The following is a 21,001-nucleotide window of genomic DNA, read 5'->3' on the forward strand; positions in this document are numbered from 1 at the left end:
GTGAAGTTCAGTGGTGCAGGCTGACTCTCATGTGCAGCACTGTGAAAGAAAGACGGAAGTGAGGGAGACAGGGAGAAAAGAGAGAAGAGGGGAGAAGGGGGAAGGGGAGGAAGAAGAGAGGGAGGGAAGATGGAAAGAAGGAAGGAGGGAGGGAGGGACAGATGGAGGGAGGAAAGAAGGGAGGGAGGGAAGGAGGAAGCAAAGATGGAGGGAAGGAAGGAGGGAGGGAGGGAAGGAAGGAGGGAGGAAGGGAAGGAAGAGGGAGGGAGAGAGGGACAGAGGGAGGGAAAGGGGAATAGAAAAAGAGAGGAAGCAAAGAAGAGGGAACGAATGAAGGGAGAGGGAGGGAGGGAGGGAGGGAGGGAGGGAGGGAGGGAGGGAGGGATGGATGGAAGGGGTGCTTACTGGTATGTGTTACATGACCTCCCCTCCCCTACACCCAGGAGAGTGCCCAGGCTCTAACCATTTATGTGTGCCTTGCACACTGACTTGAGTTTTGCATTCTATAGAGTATTTCTCAACGACTCTATCCTGCCCTATTGCTCACATCACCAGGAAGGGGTCAAGGGCTGCTTGTCCTGATGTATGGATAAAGAAACTTAGGTTTAGAGAGCCCAACAGATCTGCTGAAGTAGGTGAGACTCACTGGTATCAAATCTAAGACCAGTATGTGAACTGATTGACCATCCAGTCCCCCTCCCTCCAACCCTCAACCTATGTAGCTGATTGGCCATCCAGGACGCCTCCATTCCTCCTACACAGCTGATTGGCCATCCAGGACTCCTCCATCCCTCCTACACAGCTGATTGGCCATCCAGTACTCCTCCACTCCTCCTAAACAGCTAATTGGCCATCCAGTACTCCATTCCTCCAGTACAGAGGGGGTGACTATTACAGTGACTATGTGTTATGCTCAGTCAATGTAAGAAGCAAACTAAGCCATAGCTCACAGGAACATCTCGAATTTTCTAGAACATTTCATATTCATCCTCCATCTGTGACTTTCGTTTACACACTTTTGATGTAGAACCAAGGGGTAAGCCACATGGTGTCTGCCTTATGTGTGCTGTCTGGGAGCCCAAGGTACCACATGTGAGTCCATGTGTCCATCCACTCTGCACTGCCTAAGCCCGGGTTTCCAGCCTCTGCCTCAAGTTACCAGGCATGAGACAGAAGCTGCTAGAGCCTTTGATCTGAGATCTCACTCTGACTTCAAAGACCAAAGAATCACCCCCAAGCAGCCCCTCCCCACCAGATGTGCTAACTCGAAATCACCTGTCAGTATGAGCTCCTGGTCTGCTTTATACAAAGGAACAGATACAGGATGAAGGGAAATGCACACAAGCACAGAGATACGTAATCAACCAGGCAGCAGTCGTCACCCACACGGAGCCTTGCAGTGCTCTCTGACACCAATTCCCACCTCACAGAACCTGGCCGCTTAGAGGGCTGAGTCCCGATCAGAACAGGAAGTTCTCAGAATCGGCACAAGTCTAAGCTCAGATCATCCAGAAAGCGAGGCAACTTCCAAAGCCTCCTGGGGACATAATCACAGGAGAAACCGTGAGTCTACCTCGATATATTATTGCTTGCTAAGAAAGTGCAATTAGAGTTATCATTGAAAATAATAACTGAGCCAGGCAGTGCTGGAGCACACCTTTGATCCCAGCACTCAGGAAACAGAGGCAGGTGGATCTCTGTTAGTTCAAGGCCAGCCTGATCTACAGAGCTAGTCCCAGAACAGCCAAGGCTACACAGAGAAACCCTGTCTCAAAAAAAAAAAAAGAGGAGGAGGTACTGTGAAGAAGAGGAGGAAGGAGAGGAGGAGGGAGAGGAGGAGGAAGAGGAGGAGGAGGAAGGAGAGGAGGAGGTGGAGATACTGTGATAGATTAAGCCTAAGGAGTCAAGAACACTAAGGAATGTTTTTAAGAAATATTTTAGGGTTTTTTTTAATATTTATTTTATGTATATGAGTGTTTTGCTTGTATAACATATGTGTACCATAGGTGTTCAGTGCCTGTGAAGGGCAGAAGGAGCCAGATCCCTTATAACTGGAGTTCTATGTGGAGCCACCATGTGGGTGCTGAAAACCGAACTGGGGTTCTCTGTAAGAGTAACAAATGATCTTAACCCCTCGGCCATCTCTCCAGACCCTGGTTGAAAAGCATAATCTATGCTTTGTCTTCACAGTAGTAACAGCAGAGTCACCGAAGGATCGAGTGGAAAAACTGATTGCAATTAATAAGCAACGAAGAATGACCTGGTGTGACACTCTGAAGCTCCTGATGGATTGAGGACTCAAGCCCAGGTGATCCCAAGAAAACACCATTCCTGTGGAGGCAACACCAAGGGTATTGTCTTGATGTTCCCTAACATTCGAACATGAACCTGCCCAAACCTCTAGCTCTAACTGTGTTACAAGCATACAGAAAAACCAAATGGCATCCAAGCATGCTAGAGACAATTTCGTGGCGACGTCAGCAACAATACCACATCTTCTACCCCCACGTACAAAACCACAGAGCCAGTGCATTGGCTCCCTCAAAGGAACAAGGCAGGTTTGTTTGGATCCCAACATAAACAAACTGTTGAAAAATAAAATTGATGTGATAACCCAGGAAATACACGTGCTGGCAAAATACTCCGTGGTATTTGAAGCATTCTTTTTATATGAGAAAATGGCTTGTGATTGCTTTTTGTCTTTATCTTTCAGTTCGTGCATACTAACGAATCTAGAGATAAAATTTGATTCCAGGAAACTGCTGGAAGGGAGAAAGACTTGGAGGGAGGCAGCAGGCAGGTCAGGTGATGACCGAGCAGGCCGGGTGGTCAGTATGCTAAGTCCATCATCTTTAGCTTGTACATGTTTTCATGTGTCCATAAGAAAATGTTTCTTAATAATTTATTTTTTATTATTTTATGTACATTGGTGTATTACCTGCATGTGTAAGAGAGTTGGATCCCTGGAGCAGCAGGAGTTTCAGACAGTTGTGGGCTGCCATGTGGGTACTGAGAAGTGAGCCTGGGTCTTCTGGAAGAGCAGCCAGTTCTTAATTGCCGAGCCATCTCTCCAGCCTGAACATGGTTTCTTTTCTTTTCTTTTCTTTTCTTTTCTTTTCTTTTCTTTTCTTTTCCTTTTTTTTTTTTAATCAATTTCTTTTCAAATACTTTTCAGTGGCATGGAAAATGCTTACAATGAAAAGAATAAATATAAGGGGGGTTAGGGAAATATCAATGATGTAAGAGACAAACCAGGAAGCTCTATGTCACATGTTCACAGTCAGTGTGGCTCTAAGGGAATTCATTCCTTCCTCTGCTGGGATTCCCCAACTTTCTGAAATTTGCATACCTAACTTAGACAACTCAGGGCCACTTTATTCCTACTTTTAAGAGGAAATGAGGGGGCAGTCAGTAAAGTACTTACCATGCAAACATGAAGACCTGTTCAGTTTCACAGCACCCACGTAGCCAGGCCTAATAGCACACACTTATAACCCTGGTTCTGAAAAGGTGGGCAGCTAAGAGACAGGAGCATCCTTGGATCTCACTGGCCAGCCAGCATGGCCAATCAGTGAGCTACAGGCTCAATGAGACTGGTCTCAAAAGTACAGAAGGCACCTGATGTTGATCTGTGGCCTCCAGGTGTGTATTCACACCTACACAAAAACGTGTGTACACATACACAAGCACACACAGGCATGCACACACTCACAAGTACACACACACTTGCACACACTCACAAGTACACACATGCACATACACATGCACACACACATGCACACACACATGCACACACTGCACAAGTGAACAAACTGCTAGCTCATCCCCTGTGCCCCTCACACTTAAAACTCGCCTCCAACCTGAGATAAGAGTGTCTTCCATTATCATTGTGAGGCTCCATACCATTCAAGGAAAGATTTGTTCATTTCTCCCACCAGAGTTTGGCTTTGCTTTAATGAGAAGGTCCAATAACTGCATACATATGGTTCCCCAGTGCCCGAGAAGGAACAGAGGCTGGCCAATGACTATTAGTAGCTACTCGTTCAGGAAGCCTTTTTTGCCTGAGATGGCGTGTTCATTTCCCTCTTTGGCCTTGGTAAAAGATATCATCTGGAGGTTTCATCCACTCAAGAATGTAGGTGCGATCCTGGGGCACGGTGACCGGGCTGGGTGCTCCGCATGCCACCAGTACCTCCTTATGGGACTTTCTTCCAAATCGAAATCTCCCAAATGTAGCATGTATAAAGATGTGGGCAGGTTTTATGTTGCACACCACCCTAGAAAGTTCCAGAAGGGCTGGAAACGTAAGCGCCATCATTCTGCTCTGCTCCCCTGAAGCACCTATACTCCAGGAATGTCTGGCTAGGTCTTTTTCTCCATTTCTAAGATTGCCTCTTGGTTTTGCTCTGTTTTGTTTTTCCTCTTTTGCCTGAGGAGAGTTGACCTTTTGGTAAAATCTTAACTGGGGAATTTCTTGGATTTCCTGCATGGAGATTGCCACCCTAGCATCTCCATATCACATCTGCACATATGCGGCTCCTGGACTTATCTCCTTCCTCTCCTCCCCAGTGGCTCTCAAATGTCTTTACTGATCACCACAAACCACCCTCTGGGGCTGGGAGATCCGGTTTATTACTTGGTAAATAGAGACCCCAAGAGGGCTTGCCAAGAAATTGGCTGCCCTGCCTGTACCCCCAACTCCATCCAGGACTGGCTGTCCTTACCAAGGCGGTGACCACATTCACTGCCTGCACAGCCTGCTCCTGAGTCTGAGGAGAAACACATACATGTGCCTAACATCCTTCTGCTCTTCCCTTCCCTCTTCTGCCTGCCTTGTCCCCCAGACTCCTCTCCATCTTTCCTCTCTCCTCTTACATCTTACTTTTTATTCCTCTATCTATTGTTCATGGGATAGGTTTTTTTTTAACAATTACACACATGTATATAACATATTCAACCATATTCATATCCCATTTCTCTTCCCTTTCCAGGGGTGTGGGAAAACATGCATGCTTGTGTGTGTGTGTGTGTGTGTGTGTGTGTGTGTGTATACACGTGTACATGTGTACATGTGTTTATATGTGTGTATGTATATGTGTGTATATGTATATATGTGTATGTCTTTGTGTGTGTCTCTGTGTGTCTTTGTGTATGTGTGTATGTATGTGTCTGTGTGTATGTGTTTGTATATGTTTAAGTGTGTGTATGTATGTGTGCATGTGTGTGCATGTGAGTGTGTCTTTGTGTCTGTGTGTCTGTGTGTTTATATGTGTGTGTATGTATGTGTGCATGTGTGTGTGAGTGTGTCTTTGTGTATGTGTGTCTTTGTGTCTGTATGTGTTTGTATTGTGTAAGTGTGTGTATGTATGTGTGCATGTGTGTGTGTGTCTGTGTGTGTGTCTTTGTGTCTGTGTGTATGTGTTTGTGTGTGTATATTTGTGTGTGTTTGTATGTGTGCATGTGTGTATGTGTGTGTCTGTGTGTATGTGCGTGTATGTGTGTATTTGTATGTATGTGTTTGTGTGTGTGCATGTATGTACATGTGTGTCTTTGTGTATGTGTGTATGTGTGTCTTTGTGTGTGTGTGTCTCTCTATGTGTGTGTCTGTCTGTGTGTGTATAAGTTTGCTATGGTTGCTTACATTGGCAAGGTAGAAGGATTATTTGCCAGCTCTCCATTTCTCAATCACAGGCACATCTTCCAGGAGCAGCAAGAGAATAAGTTGTTTACAACATGTCAACCCAGGTCAAGTGACTTTTATAAGATGGCATTTCCATTTGCAGGGAAAATGGCAAACTGTGAAACAAGCAGAAAGGTGGGCCAGCCCTCTGCAGGAGACAGATATCCTGTTTTCTCATTTGTGAGCCCTAGATACATCAGTCACATGTGTACAGATGTGACACGGGCATGAAAGTGCAGCCACAACTGCTTGGGGAGCAAAGCAGATCAGCGGGAGGCCCAGGGAGAAAGAGAGGAGAGTGGGGTGTGGATCAATAGGCACAGCGAACCTACATACCTGGGTGAACATGCCTTCGCTGTTAGCCCTGTATGGCAAAACAAACAGAGAGCTGGGAAAGATATGAAGAGACGTGTCCAAGTCTAAATACCTCAGAATGTGGCCTGATTTCAAGATAGGGATCTCTGAACTAACCAAGTAAAATGAGACCCTTTCACAGAGTGGGCCAGGCCGAGCCCATTTGATGAGTGTGATTTCCCAGACAAGAAAAGGGTTCTAAGAGGCTAGGAGGAAAAATCCCTTTAGGCCTGGGGTTTGAGAACCTGAAGTTAGGAGACCATGACTGCTCCCCAGCCTCTCCTGAGGCTCAGCCTTGAATTCAGACTTCACAGTAGCTGGGAGACAACCTCCCCATTCCTAAGCCACAAAACTGCTGGAACACTGTTACAACAGTCCCAGGCCACTCATTCAGACTGAACTGTGACCATTCCTCTGACTTGTTTGTGCCCACCACCCTCAAATGCCAGCCCAGCTTGACCTTCCAAACCCTGTCAGTGCTTTGTCAGTGACCCCTTAGAGTTATGGAGTCTGAAGAGCTTGATCAATACCAGGTTGCCATGGTAACAAGCACCACGGCCACCTAGTCCACTCTGAGTCTCATATGTAGGTATAATGCTCTTCTGCACTGCGTAAAGATTATCTTTGAATTCTTCAAATACTGATTTCTTCCCTACCCCCTCCCCCAATCTGGTTGCAATCCGAACAGGGCATCGTAGTGTTTATTCTAAGAATGTTGGATTTTGATGTTGTGTAAACATTGCTCCCCATTTATTCTCTGATTTGTCAATAAAAACCGATCAGCCAATGGCTGAGCAGAAGAGAAGAGAGGACTCATCACCAGAAAAGGGTTGAGGAGACACCACAGGAACACCCCTGGTGCAGAGAGAACCAGATCAACACTAAAACACAAGTATCTCAACCTGAGACTGCGGTACATAGGGAAGCAGGCTACCCGGGCCTGATCTGGGGCACAAGTCCCTTCCGCTCGACTCCAGCCCCGGGCTACCTTGCCAGCAGAGTCTTGCCCAACACCCGCAAGGGCCCACACGGGACTCCCCACGTGATCCTAAGACCTCTGGTGAGTGGAACATAGCGCCTGCCCCAATCCAATCACGCGGAACCTGAGACTGCTGTACATAGGGAAGCAGGCTACCCGGGCTTGATCTGGGGCACAAACCCCTTCCGCTCCACTCGAGCCCCGGGCTACCTTGCCAGCGGAGTCGCCTGACACCCGCAAGGGCCCACACAGGATTCCACAGGAGATCCTAAGACCTCTAGTGAGTGGAACACAACTTCTGCCAGGAGTCTGGTTCGAACACCAGATATCTGGGTACCTGCCCTGCAAGAAGAGAGCTTGCCTGCAGAGAATACTCTGCCCACTGAAACTAAGGAGAGTGCTACCCTCCAGGTCTGCTTATAGAGGCTAACAGAGTCACCTGAAGAACAAGCTCTTAACAGTGACAACTAAAACAGCTAGCTTCAGAGATTACCAGATAGCAAAAGGCAAACGTAAGAATCCTACTAACAAAAATCAAGACCACTCACCATCATCAGAACGCAGCACTCCCACCCCACCTAGTCCTGGGCACCCCAACACAACCGAAAATCTAGACCCAGATTTTAAAACATTTCTCATGATGATGATAGAGGACATCAAGAAGGACTTTCATAAGTCACTTAAAGAATTACAGGAGAGCACTGCTAAAGAGTTACAGGCCCTTAAAGAAAAGCAGGAAAACACAGCCAAACAGGTAGAAATCATTAAAGAAAAACAGGAAAACACATCCAAACAGGTGATGGAAATGAACAAAACCATACTAGAACTAAAAGGGGAAGTAGACACAATAAAGAAAACCCAAAGCGAGGCAACGCTGGAGATAGAAACCCTAGGAAAGAGATCTGGAACCATAGATGCGAGCATCAGCAACAGAATACAAGAAATGGAAGAGAGAATCTCAGGTGCAGAAGATTCCATAGAGAACATCGACACAACAGTCAAAGAAAATACAAAATGCAAAAGGATCCTAACTCAAAACATCCAAGTAATCCAGGACACAATGAGAAGACCAAACCTACGGATAATAGGAATTGATGAGAATGAAGATTTTCAACTTAAAGGGCCAGCTAATATCTTCAACAAAATAATAGAAGAAAACTTCCCAAACATAAAAAAAAGAGATGCCCATGATCATACAAGAAGCCTACAGAACTCCAAATAGACTGGACCAGAAAAGAAATTCCTCCCGACACATAATAATCAGAACAACAAATGCACTAAATAAAGATAGAATATTAAAAGCAGTAAGGGAGAAAGGTCAAGTAACATATAAAGGAAGGCCTATCAGAATTACACCAGACTTTTCACCAGAGACTATGAAAGCCAGAAGAGCCTGGACAGATGTTATACAGACACTAAGAGAACACAAATGCCAGCCCAGGCTACTATACCCGGCCAAACTCTCAATTACCATAGATGGAGAAACCAAAGTATTCCACGACAAAAACAAATTCACACAATATCTTTCCACGAATCCAGCCCTTCAAAGGATAATAACAGAAAAGAAGCAATACAAGGACGGAAATCACGCCCTAGAACAACCAAGAAAGTAATCATTCAACAAACCAAAAAGAAGACAGCCACAAGAACAGAATGCCAACTCTAACAACAAAAATAAAAGGAAGCTACAATTACTTTTCCTTAATATCTCTTAATATCAATGGACTCAATTCCCCAATAAAAAGACATAGACTGGCTACACAAACAGACCCAACATTCTGCTGCTTACAGGAAACCCATCTCAGGGAAAAAGACAGACACTACCTCAGAGTGAAAGGCTGGAAAACAATTTTCCAAGCAAATGGACTGAAGAAACAAGCTGGAGTAGCCATTTTAATATCGGATAAAATCGACTTCCAACCCAAAGTTATCAAAAAAGACAAGGAGGGACACTTCATACTCATCAAAGGTAAAATCCTCCAAGAGGAACTCTCAATTCTGAATATCTACGCACCAAATGCAAGGGCAGCCACATTCATTAGAGACACTTTAGTAAAGCTCAAAGCATACATTGCACCTCACACAATAATAGTGGGAGACTTCAACACACCACTTTCTTCAAAGGACAGATCGTGGAAACAGAAACTAAACAGGGACACAGTGAAACTAACAGAAGTTATGAAACAAATGGACCTGACAGATATCTACAGAACATTTTATCCTAAAACAAAAGGATATACCTTCTTCTCAGCACCTCACGGGACCTTCTCCAAAATTGACCATATAATTGGTCACAAAACAGGCCTCAATAGATACAAAAATATTGAAATTGTCCCATGTATCCTATCAGACCACCATGGCCTAAGACTGATCTTCAATAACAACATAAATAATGGAAAGCCAACATTCACGTGGAAACTGAATAACACTCTTCTCAATGATATCTTGGTCAAGGAAGGAATAAAGAAAGAAATTAAAGACTTTTTAGAGTTTAATGAAAATGAAGCCACAACGTACCCAAACCTATGGGACACAATGAAAGCATTTCTAAGAGGGAAACTCATAGCTCTGAGTGCCTCCAAGAAGAAACGGGAGACAGCACATACTAGCAGCTTGAAAACACATCTAAAAGCCCTAGAAAAAAAGGAAGCAAATTCACCCAAGAGGAGTAGACGGCAGGAAATAATCAAACTCAGGGGTGAAATCAACCAAGTGGAAACAAGAAGAACTATTCAAAGAATTAACCAAACGAGGAGTTGGTTCTTTGAGAAAATCAACAAGATAGATAAACCCTTAGCTAGACTCACTGGAGGGCACAGGGACAAAATCCTAATTAACAAAATCAGAAATGAAAAGGGAGACATAACAACAGATCCTGAAGAAATCCAAAACACCATCAGATCCTTCTACAAAAGGCTATACTCAACAAAACTGGAAAACCTGGATGAAATGGACAAATTTCTGGACAGATACCAGGTACCAAAGTTGAATCAGGATCAAGTTGACCATCTAAACAGTCCCATATCACCTAAAGAAATAGAAGCAGTTATTAATAGTCTCCCAACCAAAAAAAGCCCAGGACCAGATGGGTTTAGTGCAGAGTTCTATCAGACCTTCAAAGAAGATCTAATTCCAGTTCTGCACAAACTATTTCACAAAATAGAAGTAGAAGGTACTCTACCCAACTCATTTTATGAAGCCACTATTACTCTGATACCTAAACCACAGAAAGACCCAACAAAGATAGAGAACTTCAGACCAATTTCTCTTATGAATATCGATGCAAAAATCCTCAATAAAATTCTCGCTAACCGAATCCAAGAACACATTAAAGCAATCATCCATCCTGACCAAGTAGGTTTTATTCCAGGGATGCAGGGATGGTTTAATATACGAAAATCCATCAATGTAATCCATTATATAAACAAACTCAAAGACAAAAACCACATGATCATCTCGTTAGATGCAGAAAAAGCATTTGACAAGATCCAACACCCATTCATGATAAAAGTGTTGGAAAGATCAGGAATTCAAGGCCCATACCTAAACATGATAAAAGCAATCTACAGCAAACCAGTAGCCAACATCAAAGTAAATGGAGAGAAGCTGGAAGCAATCCCACTAAAATCAGGGACTAGACAAGGCTGCCCACTTTCTCCCTACCTTTTCAACATAGTACTTGAAGTATTAGCCAGAGCAATTCGACAACAAAAGGAGATCAAGGGGATACAAATTGGAAAAGAGGAAGTCAAAATATCACTTTTTGCAGATGATATGATAGTATATATAAGTGACCCTAAAAATTCTACCAGAGAACTCCTAAACCTGATAAACAGCTTCGGTGAAGTAGCTGGATATAAAATAAACTCAAACAAGTCAATGGCCTTTCTCTATACAAAGAATAAACAGGCTGAGAAAGAAATTAGGGAAACAACACCCTTCTCAATAGTCACAAATAATATAAAATATCTTGGCGTGACTCTAACTAAGGAAGTGAAAGATCTGTATGACAAAAACTTCAAATCTCTGAAGAAAGAAATTAAGGAAGATCTCAGAAGATGGAAAGATCTCCCATGCTCATGGATTGGCAGGATCAACATTGTAAAAATGGCTATCTTGCCAAAAGCAATCTACAGATTCAATGCAATCCCCATCAAAATTCCAACTCAATTCTTCAACGAATTGGAAGGAGCAATTTGCAAATTTGTCTGGAATAACAAAAAACCTAGGATAGCAAAAAGTCTTCTCAAGGATAAAAGAACTTCTGGCGGAATCACCATGCCAGACCTAAAGCTTTACTACAGAGCAATTGTGATAAAAACTGCATGGTACTGGTATAGAGACAGACAAGTAGACCAATGGAATAGAATTGAAGACCCAGAAATGAACCCACACACCTATGGTCACTTGATCTTCGACAAGGGAGCTAAAACCATCCAGTGGAAGAAAGACAGCATTTTCAACAATTGGTGCTGGCACAACTGGTTGTTATCGTGTAGAAGAATGCGAATCGATCCATACTTATCTCCTTGTACTAAGGTCAAATCTAAGTGGATCAAGGAACTTCACATAAAACCAGAGACACTGAAAATTATAGAGGAGAAAGTGGGGAAAAGCCTTGAAGATATGGGCACAGGGGAAAAATTCCTGAACAGAACAGCAATGGCTTGTGCTGTAAGATCGAGAATTGACAAATGGGACCTAATGAAACTCCAAAGTTTCTGCAAGGCAAAAGACACCGTCAATAAGACAAAAAGACCACCAACAGATTGGGAAAGGATCTTTACCTATCCTAAATCAGATAGGGGACTAATATCCAACATATATAAAGAACTCAAGAAGGTGGACTTCAGAAAATCAAATAACCCCATTAAAAAATGGGGCTCAGAACTGAACAAAGAATTCTCACCTGAGGAATACCGAATGGCAGAGAAACACCTGAAAAAATGTTCAACATCCTTAATCATCAGGGAAATGCAAATCAAAACAACCCTGAGATTCCACCTCACACCAGTCAGAATGGCTAAGATCAAAAATTCAGGTGACAGCAGATGCTGGCGTGGATGTGGAGAAAGAGGAACACTCCTCCATTGTTGGTGGGAGTGCAGGCTTGTACAACCACTCTGGAAATCCGTCTGGCGGTTCCTCAGAAAATTGGACATAGTACTACCGGAGGATCCAGCAATACCTCTCCTGGGCATATATCCAGAAGATGCCCCAACTGGTAAGAAGGACACATGCTCCACTATGTTCATAGCAGCCTTATTTATAATAGCCAGAAGCTGGAAAGAACCTAGATGCCCCTCAACAGAGGAATGGATACAGAAAATGTGGTACATCTACACAATGGAGTACTACTCAGCTATTAAAAAGAATGAATTTATGAAATTCCTAGCCAAATGGATGGACCTGGAGGGCATCATCCTGAGTGAGGTAACACATTCACAAAGAAACTCACACAATATGTACTCACTGATAAGTGGATATTAGCCCCAAACCTAGGATACCCAAGATATAAGATATAATTTGCTAAACACATGAAACTCAAGAAGAATGAAGACTGAAGTGTGGACACTATGCCCCTCCTTAGATTTGGGAACAAAACACCCATGGAAGGAGTTACAGAGACAAAGTTTGGAGCTGAGATGAAAGGATGGACCATGTAGAGACTGCCATATCCAGGGATCCACCCCATAATCAGCATCCAAACGCTGACACCATTGCATACACTAGCAAGATTTTATTGAAAGGACCCAGATGTAGCTGTCTCTTGTGAGACTATGCCGGGGCCTAGCAAACACAGAAGTGGATGCTCACAGTCAGCTAATGGATGGATCATAGGGATCCCAATGGAGGAGCTAAAGAAAGTAGCCAAGGAGCTAAAGGGATCTGCAACCCTATAGGTGGAACAACATTATGAACTAACCAGTACCCCAGAGCTCTTGACTCTAGCTGCATATGTATCAAAAGATGGCCTAGTCGGCCATCACTGGAAAGAGAGGCCCATTGGACACGCAGACTTTGTGTGCCCCGGTACAGGGGAACGCCAGGGCCAAAGGGGGGGAGTGGGTGGGTAGGGGAGTGGGGGTGGGTGGGTAAGGGGGACTTTTGGTATAGCATTGGAAATGTAAATGAGCTAAATACCTAATAAAAAATGGAAAAAAAAAAAAAGAGTCAGAATAGACCTGCTCCCACTGTTAGGAGTCTGGTAAAAACACAAAGCTAACAGTCACAACATATACATGGAGGACCTAGTGAGGACCAATGGGGTCCCCATGGTTCCTTTTCCAGTCTCTGAGCCTGTGTGAGCCCTGCTTAGTTGATTTGGTGGCATACTTATATTCTTAACCATGGCCATTCTGACTGGTTGAGAAGGGATCCTTGCTGTCTTAGTCAGGCTTTTACTGCTGTGAACAGACACCATTGCCAAGGCAACTTCTATGAAGAACAACATTGAATTGGGGCTGGATTACAGGTTCAGAGGTGCAGTCCATTATCATCAATGAGGGAGCATGACAATGTCCAGGGAGACATGGGACTGGAGGAGATTAGAGTTCCACCTCTTTTTCTGTAGGCAAGTAGGAGAAGACTGTTTTTCAGGCTGTTAGGATGAAGGTCTTAAAGGCCACACCCACAATGACACACTTTGTCCGACAAGGCCACACTTACTCTAAAACAACCACACCTCCAAATAGTGCCACTCCCTGGGACAAGCATAGCCAATCACCACACTAGCAAACCTTTTCTTTCTGACTGTAGTCTTTAAAAAAAAAAAAAAAAAGAAATGAGAGCTCCAAAAAAAAAAAAAAAAAAAAAAAAAAAACACAAGTATCTCAGGGATTTTGTCTGGGGGGTAGCCGGATTAGTTTAAAGGATTAGAATAGATTAATAACTGCTCAGTTATTGTGCCATAAAGCTTGATTAAATAAATCTTACCGCCTCTGTCTCATTTATTTGGAGCTAGCCAGGATAAAGAAAAATTATCACTTTTAAAGTTGCAGTAACACTCATATGCACAACAGATATTTTTAATGTGTCTCAGATATTAATGGGACACACATGTACTAAACATTTAGTTGTTGTGGTTCTAAAATTCCACCTTAACTGGGCATCTTCTGTGTTACTTGGCAACCTAAGAAAGGTGCGTACTTGGTACCACGAGACAGCCTAGAAGAACTTCCATGAGGCTTGGCTAAGACCCTGCTTCATCAACTAACATCTAATCACTTCCCACACATACAGGGGAGTAGAAACTTCATGGCCCCAATAGAAAGCTTGAATTCACATTTTCTAAGTAGATAAGCGATTTATTGAAGCTGGAGAGATGACTTCATAATATGTTTGCACATAAGGACCCTAGTCGGTCCTCAGTACCCATGCAAACAGGCAGTGTGCAATCACAGTGACGGCAGGTAAAGCAGGCAGAGCTCAGGGGCTTGCTAGCCATTGCCAGCCAGCTACTTGGTGAGCCCCATGTCATGGTGAGAGACCCTGTCTCAAAGAACAATGTGGACGGCCCAGGGACTCTCACACTGAAGGGCCCAGCTTTGATTCAGAACTCTGACATGGTTGTAGTGGAATTTTTAGCCTTTGCTGAGCAGGGACCTTGCATTTTCCCTTTTCACAGAGTACAAATGATAGATACAGCTTACCCCAGGACAGGTACACACACACACACACACACACACACACACACACACACACACACACACACACACACACCTGTGCACACACACATCTCTACACACACCTGTGCACACACGCAGGTGCACAAGCTACATTAGAAGACACTGTCACCGCCCATCACTGATGGACCTCTTGCTGTCACTCAGCTCTTTGCTGGGCTCACTCCAAGCTGTCTTCAGCCTTGACACCTCCTCCCAGCACAGGCTGGCATTTCCAGCTTCTGCTTTGACTGAATTAGTGTTGGCTGGCTCGAAAGATCGATTTTGTTCTGTGCGTGCTGCCCAAGATGTTGTCTACATCTTCTTCCAACTTGGCCTTTGGAATAACTAGGAAAAAATCTGCTGTCTCTGGCACTGTGGCCCGTGGTTTGGGGGGGATGATTGGTGCCCAGAGCAACTGGAAGGCAGGTGGGAACTTTCCCAGAGGCCCCCCTGAGCCAGCAGATTTGGACCTAGTCGATTCCTACAGTAGCAGCTCCTACACTGAGTTTGTTGGTGTGGACTCACTCAGTCTCTCTGCCAGGAGCTCACTTAGTCTCCAACCTGCAATTCTTTATCCTTCCCTGTGCTTTCCTCCTCTTTCTTCTCTCCTTCTTCCTCCCCACTCCTCTGTCTCTGCCTGTCTGTGTCCATCTGTCCATCCATATGTCTGTCTGACTCACTCTCTCTCTCTTTACATTTATATGCATGTATATATGTGTATATATGTGCATATGTGTATATGTGTGCATATGTGTGTATTGTGTATATATGTGCATATGTGTGTATGTATGCATATGTGTATTGTGTATATACATGCATATGTGTGTATGTGTGCATATGTATATGTGTGCATTTGTGTGTATGTGTGCATATATGTATGTGTGCATGTGTGTATGTATGCATGTGTGAATATGTGTGCTTATGTGTGCATGTGTACGTATGTGTGCATGTTTGTATGCATGCATTATGTATGTATTGTGTGTATCTGCGTGTGTGCTCCCTGAACCTGGAGCTTTTGCCATTTTCAGGTAGGCTGGCTGGCCACTGAGCCCCCAGGATCTACATGTCTCTGTCCCCTGTCCCCAAATGCTGAAGTTATAGACCCACATTTTGGGACCAAGACTACCTGTCAGCAGCCACTTGGTCATGCTCTTTTTGTCAATGTGGGGACATGAGAAGCCAAGACAAAACACGAAGGTCAGATATGTCAAATCTGTCTATCACATCAGCTCACATACTGGTAGCCCAAGCTCTACCCCCATGGGAGCCATAAGAAGAGCAGCCAAAAAAGGATAGGTCGCCTACATACTCTGGACCCTCTGAAGACATGCAGACTCACCTTCCTAGGTGTGACAAGTTGAACTGTGCCCCCTTCCAGAAAAAAAAAAATAGATATTTGGGAATCCTGATGTGGTCCTGGACACCAGCCCGTAACTGTGTCTGAAGACAGAGTGCTTACAGAGGCCATAGGTATTTGATGACGTCACTGGGTGTCATAAGAGATACGTACACAGAGAAGAGCATCTGTACACAAGGGGAGGGACCTTGAGCAGACGCCCCCTCCGGGCTCAGGGGACCTGCCCTGGTCTCAGACATCCCCCTCTCCAGGACCAAGTTAACGAATGCCTGTGTGTAAGCTGCCTGGGACATGCCATTTTATGCCATATTGTTCCCCAGCCTCAGGACTTTAGTATACCATCACCGTCATCTGGAAGGAGATCCCAAGGGATGATCTGTGGCACCCCCTCCCCAATAGCAATGGAGCGTTCCCATGAGTTATGTTTCCTACGGTAGCAGTTTACTCTCAGGCTCCGTGGGAATCCTGTGGGTCAGAGGTCTGGTTGGCTCTCTAGCCAAGCCTGTACCAACGAGGCTCTTGACCTCTGAAGGAAGAGAGCCTGACTAGTCAGAGCAACCAGATCTGCCTGTCTCCTCGGGATTTTGATTTTTTTTTCCTTAATCATCAAGGTCAACTTAGGGGAAACATAGAAGCCCAATTATCAACAATCAGTGGCCCAGCTTGTTGCCCAAAAGGCAAGTCATAGCAGCTGACCATAAGATGCTAAATTGGCTGAATTCATTAGTTCTGATATTTTACAGGATTGCCTAAGAACTTTTCATAGTAATAATTCAACAGCATTGACAAGAAGCTTGGTTTTGGATAATCAAACCAAAGGACAAACAGATCTCATTACAGTTTAGTGACAGCCTCGTGTGTATCCATGCAGAGTTCCCTTCTGACATATGGGTCCCAGGAATTGAACTTCAGTCATCAGACTTGGCAGCAGTCACCTTTACCTGCTGAGCCAACTCATTGACTACTCCCTGAGACCCTTCTGTTTCATTCTATGACTTCATAGCCACAATTTCATTCAGCACCTGAAATATGAACTACCCTAAAATTCCAAACTATCTGGGCACAGGTACAACAACGTAAGTGGAGAATTCCATACCGTGAAATTTTGCTTCATGCACAAAACATGGAAAATACTATACAAATCTCCCCTCAAGCTGTATGTGTTAGGTTTATATAAACACAGCTTCATGGGTAGATTTGCATCCTTCCCTCCATCAAGATATTCATCTGTTTTTTATATGATTACTGCAAAACCAAACTCTAAAGTTCAGAACACTCTGGTCCCAAGCACTGTGGATATGAGGGATTCAACCTGTGCACACATGCATGTGTGTGCACAGAAGCACACATGTGAACTAGAATAAGATATCATGGGTAAGCATGCATTAAACATATTACTTAGATAAATCTTTGAAGATAGATAGAAGCTAGATACATAGACAGATAGACAGACAGATATTGTATTATTGGAAAAATATATAAATACCCAGCTCACAAAGAAGGAGGGCTTATTTTGACTCACACCCTCAGAGGCTTCGGTTGGTCAGCTCTGATGCTTGGGGCCTGGGTCAGGACCATACGAGGAGGCAGCAGTGTGTGGTGGGGGAGGCTTTCTTGCAAAGCACTGTCCTCCAAGCTAAACAACCACCATCTTCCCAGAAGCAGCTTCGTCTGCTGTGCTTGTGACTGCTGATATTCAGCATTGGAGGAGGGGTGGGGCGAGCAACTGGGCCCTCACCTGAGAGTCTGACAACTCCTTCTGAGCAGCTGGAAGCAGTTTCATCCTAATTCCACATGGCCTGGAGTGGGGCAGCCTGAGGGGGAACAAGAATGCACAGGCTATGTAAGGCTGCCCATCTATGTGACTATGGGAAAGAAATCTTCCCAGCTGGGTGCAGACTTTCCAGGACGGCTGGCTTTAAGATCACACACGTTCCTGCAAGAAACCATGCCCCATGTTGGAAATAAGACCAATAAAGGGACTTCGGTGGGATTGTACCTTGGTTTGTCACTGGGATTTTAAAAACAGGGAATGGTATTGCCTAGTCACCCTGCACACCCTAAGGAGAAAATTCTCTAAACAGGCCTGTCTGCATCACACACCACCCGGGACACAGAGAGAGGAATCTGGGCATGCCCTGAGTCACCTGACTTCTCCCAACTCGGCCCAGTATGCTAAAGATTCCACCACCTCCAGGTTACACAACCTCCGGGTAACACCCCAGGCTGGGCCGTGACCACCAACACAAGGCCTCTATAACATGCTTGAGACCTCAACTATGACATAGATAGGTGATAGGTATCTGAGAGTTAATAGACATCTGTTCCCCAAGTCTCAGGCACGTCTCTTCCATCACTGGTTGAAATGAAACCAACTATGAGAAACAGTAGCCTAAGCATGCCGTGGACCTGTAACTCCCGGCGTTCTGGAGGCTGAGGCAGGAGCATAATAAGTTCCAGGCTAGCCCGAGTTACATGGGAAAACCCTGTCCTGGCACACACACACATTTTACTATTTTAATACACAGGTTAGATAACTATACTGGTGTAATAGATTTCCTTTGTAACCTAGAGTCTTTAATTTGACACATTTGTAAACACTCTAGAGCTCTGATATCCAAAGGAAGGGAACTCACCCCCACCCCCACCCTCTCTGTCTCCACCAGAGGCTCTGCTCTCAGGCACACAGGAGGCAACTGCTCACCCACTCAAGCAAGTGAGGGCAGACACCTGGAGGGTGAGGGGAGCTGGGTGCTCCCGTTCTTCACATCCGCACTTTGTCATAACTACATTGAACATAGACTCCACGCCTTCCTTCAAGCAGAGATGGCTGTCATAAACACGTCTTCATCTCACATTGCAGTGTACAAATAGCATTCAAGCCCTAGCTGCAGGGTGGACCAGCTTGTGCCATCCTTAGTGAAATGCAGAAACTCAAGAAAATGAATGCCTTGGGCAGAGTAGCTCCCATCTTTGGAGAGCAGGACAACTCCCCAAGCTGTTAAATTCCAGGGCGTGTGGCCTAGCAGCCCTACCTAGGCATTCCCCGCCTTCCACAGTCCCGCCTCTGCCCAGGCATTCTGGCTCAGGGTGAAGGGGGGGGGGGCGCCTGTGAGGCCCTATGCTGATTGGCTGTAGGCCCATCGTCATGGAGGATCAGCAAGGGGCCATGGCCTGACCCGCCCACCGCTGGCCTGAGAGTCCTGCCTCACTTGGTCCCTTCCAAAATAACGCCCAGGGAGACCGAATTTAGCTGTCTTCTCCAAGATGGAGGAAAGCTAGACTGGTGGCCTGAGCTGGTAATCCTCCCGGAGCGAGCCAGCTTTAGATGCCCCTGGGGGTGCTTATATGTCCTATAGAACCTAAAATGAACTCCACGAGTCTCTGTGATAGTTGAGTGGGTGCATCCAAGATCAAGAGGCCGCATGAGGGGCAGAAAGCACACAGCCGTCACTTTCTGGCTGACTCAGGATATCCCGCTGTGTCCTCCAGACATGAATGTATCCAAAGGGACCTTGAAGTAAAAACTTATCTCCCTTTCCCTGTCGTCTGGCCTCCTAAATCTCTCTCTAGTTCCTGGGAATGACCAGCACAGTATTGCAGGGCTGGGAGCTGAGGTATTTTCCTTAGGATGCTAGGTCTGTCTACGCTGCAGAGTCCGTGTTGCAAGTCCTCTGTTTCCTTCAATCTCCTGAGCAGGTGGGGCCTGTGTGGGTGGCAAGACTGAGTCACGACTTGCATGAGCCTGGTGCTATGCATGACGGATGAGCAAGAACCAAGAAAACTGTATGTCATCAGACCTCTGCTACCATCTCCATTCTCTTGGAAGTCGGGTGGTAGGGACTGAAAATGCTGCCAACAGGCTGAGTCTCCGAGCGCGGAGCTGACTGCAGCTAAAATCGGTGTCTTAGCGAGGGTTACTACTGCGGTGGTGAAATGCCATGACGAAAAGCATCAGCTTCCATATCCAGGGTCTCAGTCCACTGAGGGAATCCAAAGCAGGAACTCAAGCAGGACAGGAACCTGAAGGCAGGAGCTGATGCAGAGGCCATGGAGGAGTGCTGTTCACTGGCTTGCTCCTAGTAGCTCTCTCAGCCTGCTTTCCTGTGGAATCCAGAACCACTGGCCCAGAGATGGCCCCGCCCACAATGGGCTGGGCCGTCCCCCATCAATCACTAAGTAAGAAAATGCACTGCAGGGTTGCCTACACCCTGATCTTAGGTTCCCTCATCTCAGATGACTATAGCTTGTGTCAAGTTGATATGAAATCATCTAGCACAATAATGATGCGGAGGTCACTGTGAGGTGCAGGACCTGAGCAAAGCCTTTACGTCACGTGGCTCCATTCCCTCCCAGCGTCCTTCCCTTAAAGTCTCTTTGTTACCCTCTCTCAGCGTCCGGGTCTCTACGCACACTCCCACGAGGTACACAAATATAACAACTGGGAGCTAGGATCTGCACGTGAGAGCCACAGTGTGGTGCTTGCTTTTCTGAGCCTGGCTTACCAAGCTTAATATAACAACCTCTAGTTCCATCCATTTTCCTGTGGCTTTCATCATTTTTTTTTCTTTACAGTTGAATAAAACCCCGTTGTGTGTACCTGCCACGTTTTTAGTATCCATTTTTCAGTGGGGAGAAGGTTTCATCGTGTATCTAAAAGTGCAGTAAGACAACCTAATTGCTTTGTATTAAAATCACATCAAATTGGGGTGAAACTGACTACCAGTTTTTATAAATAAAGTTTTAATGAACACAGCTAAAATAAAACAAACTTTCCTGGTAAATGTTGGGTGTTGCCACGGGTGACAACAACACCCAATGACCTGGACAAATCGTTGGATGCCCACACACTAGGCAGTTGGCTCCTACTGTGCCAGTTAAGCAGCTGTATGTCTGCCTGAATGTGCGAGGTGAGACCAACCAGGCTAAAGAGCAAACAGAAGCTTCCTCCATGAAAAGGACTT

General features: G+C 45.1%; 1 long non-coding RNA gene across 1 annotated transcript in view; it reads right to left on the reverse strand.

The window, feature by feature from the left end:
• Nucleotides 1–21,001, reverse strand: part of 1600002D24Rik (RIKEN cDNA 1600002D24 gene) — a 97,955-nt gene that overhangs the window by 67,934 nt on the left and 9,020 nt on the right. The window lies entirely within an intron of this gene.

Source organism: Mus musculus, chromosome 16 (assembly GCF_000001635.26).
Source record: "Mus musculus strain C57BL/6J chromosome 16, GRCm38.p6 C57BL/6J".
NCBI classification, from domain to species: Eukaryota; Metazoa; Chordata; class Mammalia; order Rodentia; family Muridae; genus Mus; species Mus musculus.